The sequence below is a fragment of the Lepidochelys olivacea genome, assembly GCF_965140295.1.
Source record: "Lepidochelys olivacea isolate rLepOli2 genome assembly, chromosome: 1".
Taxonomy (NCBI): domain Eukaryota; kingdom Metazoa; phylum Chordata; order Testudines; family Cheloniidae; genus Lepidochelys; species Lepidochelys olivacea.
In genome coordinates, this window is record NC_140411.1 from 5,100,863 (window position 1) to 5,114,032 (window position 13,170).

The window sequence follows — 13,170 nt, forward strand, 5'->3', positions numbered from 1 at the left end:
TGCCCTCTCCAGACACAGGGATGCAGGTGCATGGAGAGAGCAGACCCATCTCCCTCTTTGAATTTTCTTTTTTATCCTAATTGTTCGGAACCTCTAAGCCTGTGAGTTTGATATTTCAGCAACTCTCCTGTCAGTTCTTCCTTGGTCCAAATGATATCACCCACCCTTAGAGGCCACAGGATGACTCCAGTTGAAGTCAATGGAGGATCATGGCCAGTGTAAATCAGGCCATTTATTTAAGTCCCTACATGTGGATTTAGAGTGAACTCCTGGCCATGTTGGGAATTTTCTCATTGAACTCAAGGGGACCAGATTCACCCTCGGTGTTTAATATTTGGCTTCAGGCTGCATAAATCACAGCTTAGAGGAAAAACCACACAGACACCCAAAAAAGGAAGCTACTGAGACAGACAGAAGGGCAACTCACCAAAATCCTGGTCAGCAGAGAGAGGAAATTTCCTTACTGCAACGGAAAGGCAGAGCCCTGAGACTCACTCTATGAATCACACATGTCTGATACTCGGCGTCCTGGGCAGTGACCTTTATTATTCCCCTGTACAGTCCCTGCGGACTCTCAGATTGGCCAGGACTCCCAGAGAATTCCCTTGGCTCCGTGAGCTGAAGATAGAAGGGCAGAAAATAGATCCTGGAGAACTTCGACTTGAGAGCCTCCCACAGGAGTGAAGAAATGATTCCCTGATACCAGGGGCTCATATTGTCAGGGCAAACTGAGTCTTGCAGACTCTTCAGGCTAGCAATTGATGATGGCTTTCTTTTTTGTGTTTCATGTACTGCCATTTCACTATGTGTGGGATATAATGTGTGGCCATAAGGGACAGGACCAGTCTACCACTGCATACCACCCATGCAGTTGTAATATCCAGTCTATTAGCCTCCAGAAAGTCACTGCCACCGTGTGGAGGCCAAATGATGTGACCCTAAATTAAGGCAGGCCCAAAGGCATTGGAAAGGTTTTCTTCTCCCACAATACTGTCCTCACAGGTTTTTACCAATATCCCTTTGTGAGGTCTAAAGTGGATATAAATCTGGCAACTCCCAACTGTTCAAATAGTTCATCTCATCTCTGCATGAGGTCAGCATCACATTTCAAGAATGTTTTGATGTTTCAGAAATCGATGCAGAAATGAGTTGTGTTACCCTATGTCAGAACTGGTACAATGGGACTTCTCCACTCACTTTGTGATTCCTTCACCACTCTGAGGACCAAATAACCAGGAGTTCATCTCGTATGGTACCCCACATTTTACAAGGGAACAGCCACGGAGTTTGCCTGGTTTGTTGCCCTGGGCCATTTCAATATGGTGGTATTTTAGCTTGATGTGCCCTGCTGGGATGAGAACACACTGGTAACGGAATCAAACCACTGCAACATCTCAATCTTTCGTTCAAGCTACAGTCCCTCAACCATGCGTGTGTGACAGATACCTGGGGGCCAAATTAGGGCTCTGGAGGTATGAGGTTCATGAGTTGTCAGCCCTGCAGTGCAGTCTGGGAGCCGCGGTAGATGATGTGCCCTTCAAAGCACTCAGCTGTTTTGCTAGTGATTCACCCTCTCCAGGCCCTGTTGTCACCCAAAAGGACAGCAGATGGCACCACAAACCCAAACGGAGCTATCTGAGGGCTTAGCTATGCCATCCAAATACAAACAGCAGACACCAGCCAATTTCCCAGGCTCCCCGTGCTCACCCTCCACTCCCACCCCCACTGGAGTATAAACCCAAATTTATCCTGTCTTGACATGCACAGGGAGCTGTACAATGTCAGCTCATTAACAGAATTTTCCCTCTCCAGATCAATGCTGAGTACCTAGCAAAAGAACAAAACTGCAAACTAAACTTAAGACGCTAGATAGATTGGATATGAATTACCAATTTTTCACCCTGGCTTGCAGGTTTGCATATACTGACTAGAAATCCTTTTTGTCTTGGACCAGAACTTCCCCCAGTTCGGTCTTTGTTCCTTGGGTATTCCCAGGATTCTCTTGTGTGGGGAGTGAGGCCACTAGATGACGTCACACCCCACCTCATAGATGTTTGTCATATGTCAGGAATCCTTTGTTCCAAAACCAGTTCCCATTCCAGCTTTTGGAAAAGGACATGTACCCAAAATGGAGTTCATCGTCATGTGGTCTGTTCAAATGCCGTTTAATGCCCTGCTGAGTCATAGCAGCCATTCTATAGAGGCTGTCTGGAGTGTTCTCAGCAAGGTTCAACAGGTGAGGGATAAAGCCTATTGTGCTAAAGCCTATTGTTTTGCCTAATGGCCCATTACCCTGAGTAGGCCCTTCACAACCAGCTGTCTAGACTGGAAGCATTTTGCCTAGTGGGTGTCACGCAGGTGTAACTACATTTGAAATACAGATACATAGTCAATATTCCTAACTTCACAATCAAAAATGATACATGCCCACAAATCTGTATAATATGCTTAATGCTGTAAAGGAGGCCAAGTATAATTATCTTCTGTATATAGCTATTAATATTCATTATATGGATGTTCAGATTTGGGAGCATTGTAGTAAATGCAGGTATTTATATATTAACTGAAATAAAAGAGTGTGATGTAATTAATTCGGGGCTTACTCGAGAACTGGGTTGAAGAGAACTAGTACCGCAATAAAGAAGTATGTTTACTCAATCCGCCTCTGGGTCCTCCTGCTCCTTCTTTCCATTTCTAACAGTGTTCTTAAATCGAACAACATATTCTGAGTCATCATCCAAGATTTCCATAACACAGAATGTATGGGAGAATGCAAGTAAAACCATGGGGTAGTAGACATAGAATTCTCCCCCAAGGAATTCAGTCACAAATATAATTAACAGAATATTTTTTAATGAGCATCATTAGCACAGAAACATGTCCTCTGAATGTTGGCTGAAGCATGAAAGGGGATATAGACGTTTAGCATATCTGGCATGGTAATACCTTGCAACGCCGGCTAGAACAGTGCCCTGTGAACGTCTGTTCTCATTTTCAGATGACCTTGTAAATAAGAAGCGGGCAGCATTACCTCCCATAAATGTAAACAAACTTCTTTGTCTTAGCGATTGGCTAAACAAGGAGTAGGACTGAGTGGACTTGTTGGCTCTAAAGTTTTATATTGTTTTATTTTTGAGTGTAGTTATGTAACAAAAAATTCTACCTTTGTAAGCTGCACTTTCACGATCAAGAGATTGCACTGCAGTATTTTTATGAGGTGAATTAAAATACTATTTATCTTTTTTTACAGTGCAAATATTTGTAATACAAATAATAATAGAAAGTGAGTGCTGTACACTTAGTAGTCTGTGCTGTAATGTAAATCAGTGTATTTGAAAATGTATAAAAACATCCAAAATATTTATAATAAATGTAAATTGGTATTCTATTATTGTTTACTGTGTAATTAAAACTGTGATTAATCGTGATTTTTTTTAATCAAGTTAACTCAAAACAAATTAATCACTTGATTTAACTGTGATTAATTGAGAGCCTTAATTATCAATGATCATAGAATCATAGCATCACAGAACTGGAAGACACCTCAAGAGTCCATCTAGTCCAGTCCCCTGCACTCTTGGCAGGGCTAAGTATTATCTAGACCATTCCTGACAGATGTTTTTCTAACATGCTCTTAAAAATCTCCAATGAGGGAGACTCCACGATGTCCCTAGGCAATTTATTCTAGTCCTTAACTACCCTGAGAGTTAGAAAGTTTTTTCTAAAGTCCAATTTAAACTGCCATTGCTGCAACTTAAGCCCATTGCTTCTTCTCCTGTCCTCAGAGGTTAAGAAACAACATTGTTTTCTTCTTCCTCCTTTTAACATTTTAGGTACTTGAAAACTGTTATCATGTCCTCTCTCAGTCTTCTCTTTTCCAGATTAAACAAACCCAGTTTTTTCAATCTTCCCTCATAGGTCAGGCTTTCGAGACCTTTAATCATTTTTGTTGCTCTTCTCTGGACTCTCTCCAATTTGTACACATCCCTCCTGAAATGTGGTGCCCAGAACTGGACACAAAACTCCAGCTGAGGCCTAATCAGAGCAGAGCGGAAGAACTACTTCTCGTGTCTTGCTTAAAATACTCCTGCTAATATATCCCAGAGTGATGTTCGCTTTTTCTGCAACAGCGTTAAACTGTTTACTCATGTTTAGCTTGTGATCCACTATAACTCCCGATCCCTTTCTGCGGTACTCCTTCCTAGGCAGTCATTTCCCATTTTGTATGTGTGCAACTGATTGCTCCTTCCTAAATGGACTACTTTGCATTTGTCCTTATTGAATTTCATCCTATGTACTTCAGACCATTTCTCCTGTTTGTCCAGATCATTTTGAATTACAATGCTATGCTCCAAAGCACATGCAACCCCTCCTAGCTTGGTATCATCCTCAAACATTATAAGTTTACCCTCTATGCCATTATCTAAATCATTGATGAAGATATTGAACAGAACCGGAGCCAGAACTGATCCCTGTGGGACCCCACTCATTATGCTCTTCAAGCATGACTGTGAACCACTGATATCTACTCTCTGGGAACAGTTTTCCAACCAGTTTTGCACCCACCTTATAGTAGTTCAATCTAGGTTGCATTTCCCTAGTTTGTTTATGAGAATGTCATGCAAGATAGTATCAAAAGCTTTATTGAAGCTTGACCACATCTACCGCTTCCACGCTCTCCACCAGTCTTGTTACACTGTCAGAGAAAGTTATCAGGTTGGTTTGACATGATTTGTTCTTGACAAATCCATGCTGACTGTTACTTATCACTTTATTGTCTTCTAGATATTTGTAAATTGATTGCTTAATTATTTACTCCATTATCTTTCCAGGTACAGAAGTTAAGCTGACTATTCTGTAATCCCCTGGGTTGGCCTTATTTCCCATTTTATAGACAGACACTATATTTGCCTTTTTCCAGTCTTCTGGAATCTCTCCCATCTTCTATGGCTTCTCAAAGATAATCGCTAATGGCCTCAGTCAGCTCATTGAGTACGATGAATTTCATGAGGCCCTGATAACTTGAAGACATCTCATTTGTCTCAGTTATTTTTCCAGGGTGGTATGAATATTAAGATTTAATTGAAGTTACTCTGGATTTACGCTGCAGTAACTGAGATCCAAATCAGGTCCCAGGAGTTTGAAACTTGTGTGACTTAGTGGCAAAAGAAGAGAATTTCACATGCATCTTACTGAAACAATAGGGTAACGCATTCTCCTCTCTCCTCAAAAGCAGGAGTATCCTGCCAATGATGGTCTCCCAAACCGACAAACAATAGCTGGATCAGTGGCAGGTTGGGAAGACAGCACAGAGCAGGGGTATGATTAATGAAGTATTGGGGGGGGGGGGTAGCTCCCTTTTATGGATACTCACCCAGCTAGTAGCTATAAAATCCCTCTTAGTAGCTGTTCTCTAATTGCTCTGCCTGTAAAGGGTTAAAAAGTCTCACTGCTATGCATAGGTAAGAGGAAGTGAGTGGGCACCTGGCCAAAAGAGACAATGGGAAGGCTAGAACTTTTTAAAATTGAAAAAAGACTCCCCTTTTGTCTGGCTGTTGTTGTTCTCCCACGGAGAGGCGGACAGGGCTGCAGCTCTGCTGTAAGACGCTTGGGCCAGGTGCGAAAAAATTATCAGTCTCATACCTAGAAACTTCTCATTTAAAACCCCAGATATGTAATTAGATCAGGAAATGTCTAGGAAGATGCAATTAGATTTATCTCTCTTTTTTTGTTGTTTTCTTGTGGATTCCTCTGTGCTGACCCCAGGTGCTTTTGTTTTCCTTGTAACCTTTAAGATCGACCTCCAGAAAGCTATTCTTGGTAATTACTACTGGTAGTTGCTCTTTTAAAATTGAGCAATAGTCTGATTTCCCAGATGTATTTTCTTCCTTTTTTTATTAATAAAATTTACCTTTTTTTAAGAACAGAATTGGATTTTGGTGTCTTAAGAGGCTTGTACTCATTTTGTTTAATTAGCTGGTGGAAACAGCTGATTTCCTTGCTTTTTTCTTTTCTTTCTCAGCTCTTCCCTGCAGGGGGCGGGGGAATGAAAGGGCTTGAGGGTACCTCACAGGAAGAAATTCCCAAGTGCGCCTTCCTGGGCTCTTCTAGGTGTTCTGTACTTGTGTGGTGGCAGCATCTAGCAGTCCAAGGACAGAGAAAAGCTGTAACCTTGGGAGTTTAATACAAACCTGTGTATGGGGAGATTTTGGCAAGCCAGTAAAGTGCCTGAAACCACTATGGCTTATTGCTAAAAGCAGCCAAGTCAGCAGGCTGTAAATTGGCCATTCAGCACTCTCAATTTGACCAAGGCAGGAATGTGTGGGGGAGGGAATTTTGGGTGACACAGAAAGGGCAGCTTGACCCCGCGTCCTTCCTGATAAGAATTGTGTTAAAGTGGCTGATACATGCATTTTCGAAGAGCAGGATGTGCCCCAGGAATGTCTACTGGGGCCTCCAGGCTGCAAACTCTGGAAAAACTCACACCTGGTTAATCGATAATCAGAAGGAACCTCTTGCTTGACTATTGAAACTGCTTACTTAACAAGTTTTCTTTAAGGGAAATGTTATTCTATGACTAATGTATAAATAAGGGGGAAAAGTTTGAGGAATTTGGACTTGTTTTTGGACTCTCTCTCTGGATACATCTTGCAGTCCTCACTGGCAGATGGAAGATTTGGCCACCGGAAGCCTGCCGCTGTGCCACTCGAGAGCCACACTCAGCTTTGGTAATTACCAAGGGTTGGGGGTGTTTTACTAACCTTTTGTGGATGTGTGTTAGTGCTTGAGTCTAAGTCAAGTCAAGTGAAACCAGCCTTGTGTTGTCCTGTTTGTGCCAGCCATCTATCGGACTGACGGCCGTGTCTCCCCTGATTTATTTCCTGACACCACCTCACACAGAGTAAAAGTTACCAAGAGCTGTGGGTTGAAAGAACCCCGGGTAACACCTCGAGTGGTCAGTATTAATTTGTAGAATCCTTGCAGGGCCCCACCTTCTGCACTCGAAGTGACAGAGTGGGGAATTCGCCTTAAGAAGGGTCTTTCCCAAATCGCATGTGTTTGTCTGTTTACTCTGTAAAGGGCTGATAATCCACAGGCAGGAAAAACTCAGCCTTTTAAACCACTCCTAGGGAACCCAGACCCTTCCCAATGAAAAAGAATCTCAATACTGAGCATTTGTACAACAGCAGCACCAGATCATAAACATGAGCACCCAGAGTCAAGCCAGTTACTGGGATTGTGTAGTAGAGAGAAATGAATGTGACATCCAAAGTGCAGGAACTGCCTCTCTCAGCCTCATGTAGATATATATATATCTAAGTCCCCTAGTCACCACAGAGTTTCCTGATCTCCAGAGAACTTGCAGATGTGAATGTTCCTCTTCCTCTCATTAGCTGCCACCTGGGTATTTATCTGTATCAGACATTTTCATGAGATATTCACTTTATTAACTATTGAATGGGATTTGTATAAGAAATTTATAGCGTATCCTCTGAGACAGACTTGATGTCTCACAGGGCTGGTGATGCTATTTTCAGCTTTTCACCTCTAAGACACTGATTGAAATTGGGCTCAGTGGGAGGGGGATTGTAACTGTTTCATACACAACATACTCCCCTGCTGAGAGCACTTCCCATCTTCAAAGGGTTTTACAAACATTAACTTAATTACCCTTCCCTCATGGTGGATCAGATCAGAGTCCCTGACAGTGAACGGTGCCAGATGCTTCAGAGGGATCAAACGCTGCCTCTGAGCTTTGTGGGTTCTGCTGCCCCTCTGTAGGGTTTGGGTGCCACTCACAGTAGCTTGTGGATACCTTCATTATACAAACTCCCTCCATCCCCGCCATATTTAACAGTGGAATAGTTCACAAGGTCACTGTTTCGATGATCATTGCTGGGCTCCCCTGGTAACACCTCAATAGGTTGCCCAGGGGCACAGCAATTGTCTCAACTGAAAGCCAAAAGCAGAAATGATATCAAGAGTGGTACGCAGGTTGGCACTGGCCAGTCAATGTACAATGCAGCACCTGTTCTTCTTGGCTTATGACTGGGAAAGTCCCTTTGCAAACAGAAGCACTAAAGACTTTACAGTTATTTTTTTTCATAAAGCTCGGATTGTGGCACACAATATGCACATTGCAGAGAATCGGACCAGCTCACTGAGGCACGTGAAATGGGCCAAACTGGAGTCTTGCTCTTCAGAACTTGAAAACGGGGTCCAGGATGAGCATGGCTCAGAACCTCATCAAAGCATGGGAACCTCAACAAAACATCAAATCCTTCCTCAACTGCCACCTTCATGCCTGTGTATCTTGCTCCCAGCACTGGGAACCTAACCACGTACCCCCAGCCAAACCCACAATCTGTACATAGCGGCCTCTCACATACCTAGCGGGTAGAGGAAATTGTGCCTACAAGGGCTGCTGCGGTATAGAATTGGGTGAAGCATCATTTCCACATTATATCTGAAATCCTTCTCACAACAAAGGTTTCACCCATAGGATGGATGCGGCTGGAGCAGGTGTTTGAAAGAGGCAGCCAGGACTGTGACTGCTAACCCCCACTGGCAATTCACCTTGAGGCTCAATTTAAATCTATACCCCTAATTAAAAAAAAAAAACCATAGTAAGGAGACCAAAATAGTGCTCCTGTGGCTAAACAACAAAGTAAAAAAAAGCAATTAGAGGCAAAAAGGCATCCTTCAAAAATTGGAAGTTAAATTCCAATGAGGAAAATAGAAAGGAGCATAAACTCTGGCAAATGAAGTGTACAAATATAATTAGGAAGGCCAAAAAAGCATTCCAAGCCAAAGACTCAAAAAGTAACAGCAAAAGTTGCTTTAAGTACATCAGAAGCAGGAAGTCTGCCAAACAACTAGGGAGGCCACTGGATTATGGAGATGCTGAAGGAACATTCAAGGATGATCAGGCCATTGCGGAGAAAGTTAATGAATTCTTTGCATTGCTCTTCAAGGCTGAGAATTTGAGGGAGATTCCCAAACCTGAGCCATTCTTTTAGGTGACAAATCTGATGAACTGTCCCAAAGTGAGGTGTCATTAGAAGAGGTTTTGGAACAAATGGATAAATTAAACATTAATAAATCACCAGGACCAGATGGTATCTTGGTGTAGTAGGAAGAGAGCCTGAGACATAAGCCCTTGTATCAGAGGCCTGGTATGAGTCAGTACATCCTCACAGAATTTGGCAAGAACAGCAATATTTTATATTGCTGAAATACACATTCCTAAGAAGTGCTAAGTACAGAGTTCTCACGCAAACACATCCCAATATTAAGTGGTACCAGAACATCTGGATTACAATGATGGTACAAAAATGTTCCCCAAGGATAACAGAAACACAATGACCCTTTCCTAAAAGATAAGGTCAGGAAGACAGGAGGTAGTTTGTTTGCATCAGGGTATAAAGATGTATCTCAGAGGAAGTATCTTTAGCCAGCCTAGGGGGCAGTGGAAAGTCCCATCACTGACTAAGCTGCATCCATTGTCATGGACATACAGGTCTTAGTAACCTTGTAAAGTTTGCCAGGTGCTATTACCTTGCTTTGTCGACAATAAACCTGTCTGGGTGCCTTCGCACCTTAATGGACATTGTGGTCATTGCGTGGTTCTCTCAAGGTCTGCTGTGGAGGGTGTCTGCACAGAGCTGGAACAGCACACAGTGAGAACACATACATACAACCAAACATCTGAGCAGAACTGGGACCATTACTATTCAACATATTCATAAATGATCTGAAGAAAGGGGTAAACGTAGGCTGCAAAGAGTTACTAAGGGATCCCAAAAATCTCAGTGACTGAGCAACAAAATGGCAGATAAAATTCAATGTTCATAAATGCAAACATATGCACTTTCGAAAACAGCATCCCAACTATACATAAAAAATGACGGGGGTCGAGATTAGCTGTTACCGTTTAAAAAGGAGATCTTGGAGTCACTGTGTATAATTCTCTGAAATACATCCATTCAATCTGCAGCATCAGTCAAAAAAGCTTACTGAATCCTCAGAATCATTAGGAAAAGAATAGACAATAGGACAGAAAATATCATCTTGCCTCTATATAAATCCGTGGTATGCCAACATCTTCAGTACTCCATGCAGATCTGGTTGCCCCATTTCAAAAAAGATATATTGGAATTGGAAAAGATACAGAGAAGGGCAACAGAAATGATTAGGTGTAGAGAACAGCTTCTGTATGAGGAGACATTTATAAGACTGGGACTTTTCAGCTTGGAAAAAGAAAGTACTAAGGTGAGCTACATAGAGGTCTATAAAATCATGACTAGTGTTCAGAAGGTAACTTAGCCCTGGTCTACACTAGGATTTGAGGTGGAATTTAGCATTGTTAAATCAATTTAACCCTGCACCCGTCCACACGGCGAAGCCCTTGTTTTTGACTTAAAGGGCTTTTAAAATTGATTTCCTTACTCCACCCCCGACAAGGGGATTAGCGCTGAAATCGGCCTTGCTGGGTCGAATTTGGGGTACTGTGGACACAATTAGACAGTATTGGCCTCCGGGAGCTATCCCAGAGTGCTTCATTGTGACCGCTCTGGACAGCACTCTCAACTCAGATGCACTGGCCACGTAGACAGGAAAAGGCCTGCAAACTTTTGAATTTCAACTTCCTGTTTGGCCGGGGTGGCAAGCTGCAAGTGAGAGCAGAGCTCATCAGCAGAGGTGACCATGATGGAGTCCCAGAATCGCAAAAGAGCTCCAGCATGGACCGAATGGGAGGTACGGGATCTGATCGCTGTTTGGGGAGAGGAATCCGTGCTATCAGAACTACGTTCCAGTTTTCAAAATGCCAAAACTTTTGTCAAAATCTCCCAGGGCATGAAGGACAGAGGCCATAACAGGGACCTGACGCAGTGCCGTGTGAAACTTAAGGAGCTGAGGCAAGCCTACCAAAAAGACAGAGAGGCAAACGGCAGCTCCGGGTCAGAGCCCCAAACATGTCACTTCTATGCTGAGCTGCATGCCATTTTAGGGGTTTCAGCCACCACTACCCCAGCCGTGTTGTTTAACTCCTTCAATGGAAATGGAGGCAACACGGAAGCAGGTTTTGGGGACGAGGAAGATGATGATATGAAGTTGTAGATAGCTCACAGCAAGCAATCAGAGAAATCATTTTTCCCGACAGCCAGGAACTGTTTCTCACCCTGGACCTGGAGCCAGTACCCCCCGAACCCACCCAAGGCTGCCCCCTGGACCCAGCAGGCAGAGGAGGGACCTCTGGTGAGTGTACCTTTTAAAATGGTATACATGGTTTAAAAGCAAGCATGGTTAATGATTAATTTGCCCTGGCATTTGCGGCTCTCCTGGATGTACTCCCAAAACCTTTGCAAAAGGTTTCTGGGGAGGGCAGCCTTATTCCATCCACCATGGTAGGACACTTTACCACTCCAGGCCAGTAGCACATAGTTGGGAATCATTGCAGAACAAGGCATTGCAGTGTATGTTTTCTGGCGTTCAAACAACATCCGTTCTTTATCTCTCTGTGTTATCCTCACGAGAGTGATATCATTCATGGTCACCTGGTTGAAATAGGGTGCTTTTCTTAAGGGGGCATTCAGAGGTGCCCGTTTCTGCTGGGCTGTTTGCCTGTGGCTGAACAGAAATGTTCCCCGCTGTTAGCCACAGGGAGGGTGGAGGGGCTAGCCACACACTGGGGGGAGGCAAAATGCGACCTTGGAACAAAAGCACATGTGCTATGTATGTAATGTTAACAGCAAGGTTTACCGTGAAAGAGTGTACCCATTGTTCTATAAAATGTATCTTTTTAAATACCACTGTCCCTTTTTTTTTCTCCACCAGCTGCATGTGTTTCAGGGATGACAGGATCTTCTCCTTCCCAGAGCCTAGCTAACATTAGAAGGCGAAAAAAATGCGCTTGTGATGAAATGTTCTCTGAGTTCATGCTGTCCTCCCACACTGAGGAATGTGTGGAGGCAGACAATGTCAGAATGCAGGAAAGCACAAAATGACCAGGAGAAGAGGTGGCGGGCTGAAGAGAGGGCTGAAGCTGAAAGGTGGAGGCAGCATGAGGAGAGGAGACAGGACTCAATGCTGAGGCTGCTGGAGGATCAAACTAATGCGCTCCAGGATATGTATGAGTTGCAGGAAAGGCAGCTGGAGCACAGACAGCCGCTACAGCCCCTGTGTAACCAACCGCCCTCCTCCCCACGTTCCATAGCCTCCTCACCCAGATGCCAAAGAACGTGGTGGGGGTCCTCCGGCCACCCAGCCACTCCACCCCAGAGGATTGCCCAAGCAACAGAAGGCTGGCATTCAATAATTTTTAAAGTTTTAAACTTTTAAAGTGCTGTGTGGCCTTGTCCTTCCCTCCTCCACCACCCCTCCTGGACTACCTTGGCAGCTATCCCCCTAATTGTGTAATGAATGAATAAAGAATGCATGAATGTGAAGCAACAATGACTTTATTGCCTCTGCAAGCAATGATTAAAGGGAGGAGGGGAGGGTGGTTAGCTTACAGGGACGTAGAGTGAACCAAGGGGCAGGGGGTTTCATCTAGGAGAAACAAAGAGAACTTTCACACCGTAGCCTGGCCAGTCATGAAACTGGTTTTCAAAGCTTCCTCAATATCCTCAACAGTTATTTTCTGGTCTGGGAATAAAGTCCCTTCCTGCAGCTTTTGAAACAGACCAGAGCTCCTGAAGATGCGAGTGTCATGTACCTTTTCCGGCCATCCCACATTGATGTTGGTGAAACGTCCCTTGTGATCCACCAGAGCTTGCAGCACCATTGAAAAGTACCCCTTGCGGTTTATGTGCTCGCCGGCTTGGTGCTCCGGTGCCAAGATAGGGATATGGGTTCCGTCTATAGCCCCACCACAGTTAGGGAATCCCATTGCAGCAAAGCCATCCACTATGACCTGCACATTTCCCAGGGTCACTACCCTTAATATCAGCAGATCTTTGATTGCGCTGGCTACTTGCATCATGGCAGCCCCCACAGTAGATTTGCCCACTCCAAATTGATTCCCGACTGACCGGTAGCTGTCTGGCATTGCAAGCTTCCACAGGGCTATTGCCACTCGCTTCTCAACTGGGCTACTCTCATCTTGGTATTCATGCGCCTCAGGGCAGGGGAAAGCAAGTCACAAAGTTCCATGAAAGTGCCCTTACA

General features: G+C 44.0%; 1 long non-coding RNA gene across 1 annotated transcript; it reads left to right on the forward strand.

Annotated features, from left to right (window-relative positions):
* Window positions 1-6,647: 6,647 nt before the first annotated feature.
* LOC311533011 lies at window positions 6,648-12,327 on the forward strand. The gene is made up of 3 exons (XR_014714482.1): window positions 6,648-6,728; window positions 11,165-11,259; window positions 11,839-12,327. It is a non-coding gene; the product is annotated as an uncharacterized lncRNA (long non-coding RNA).
* The last annotated feature ends 843 nt before the right edge of the window (window positions 12,328-13,170 follow it).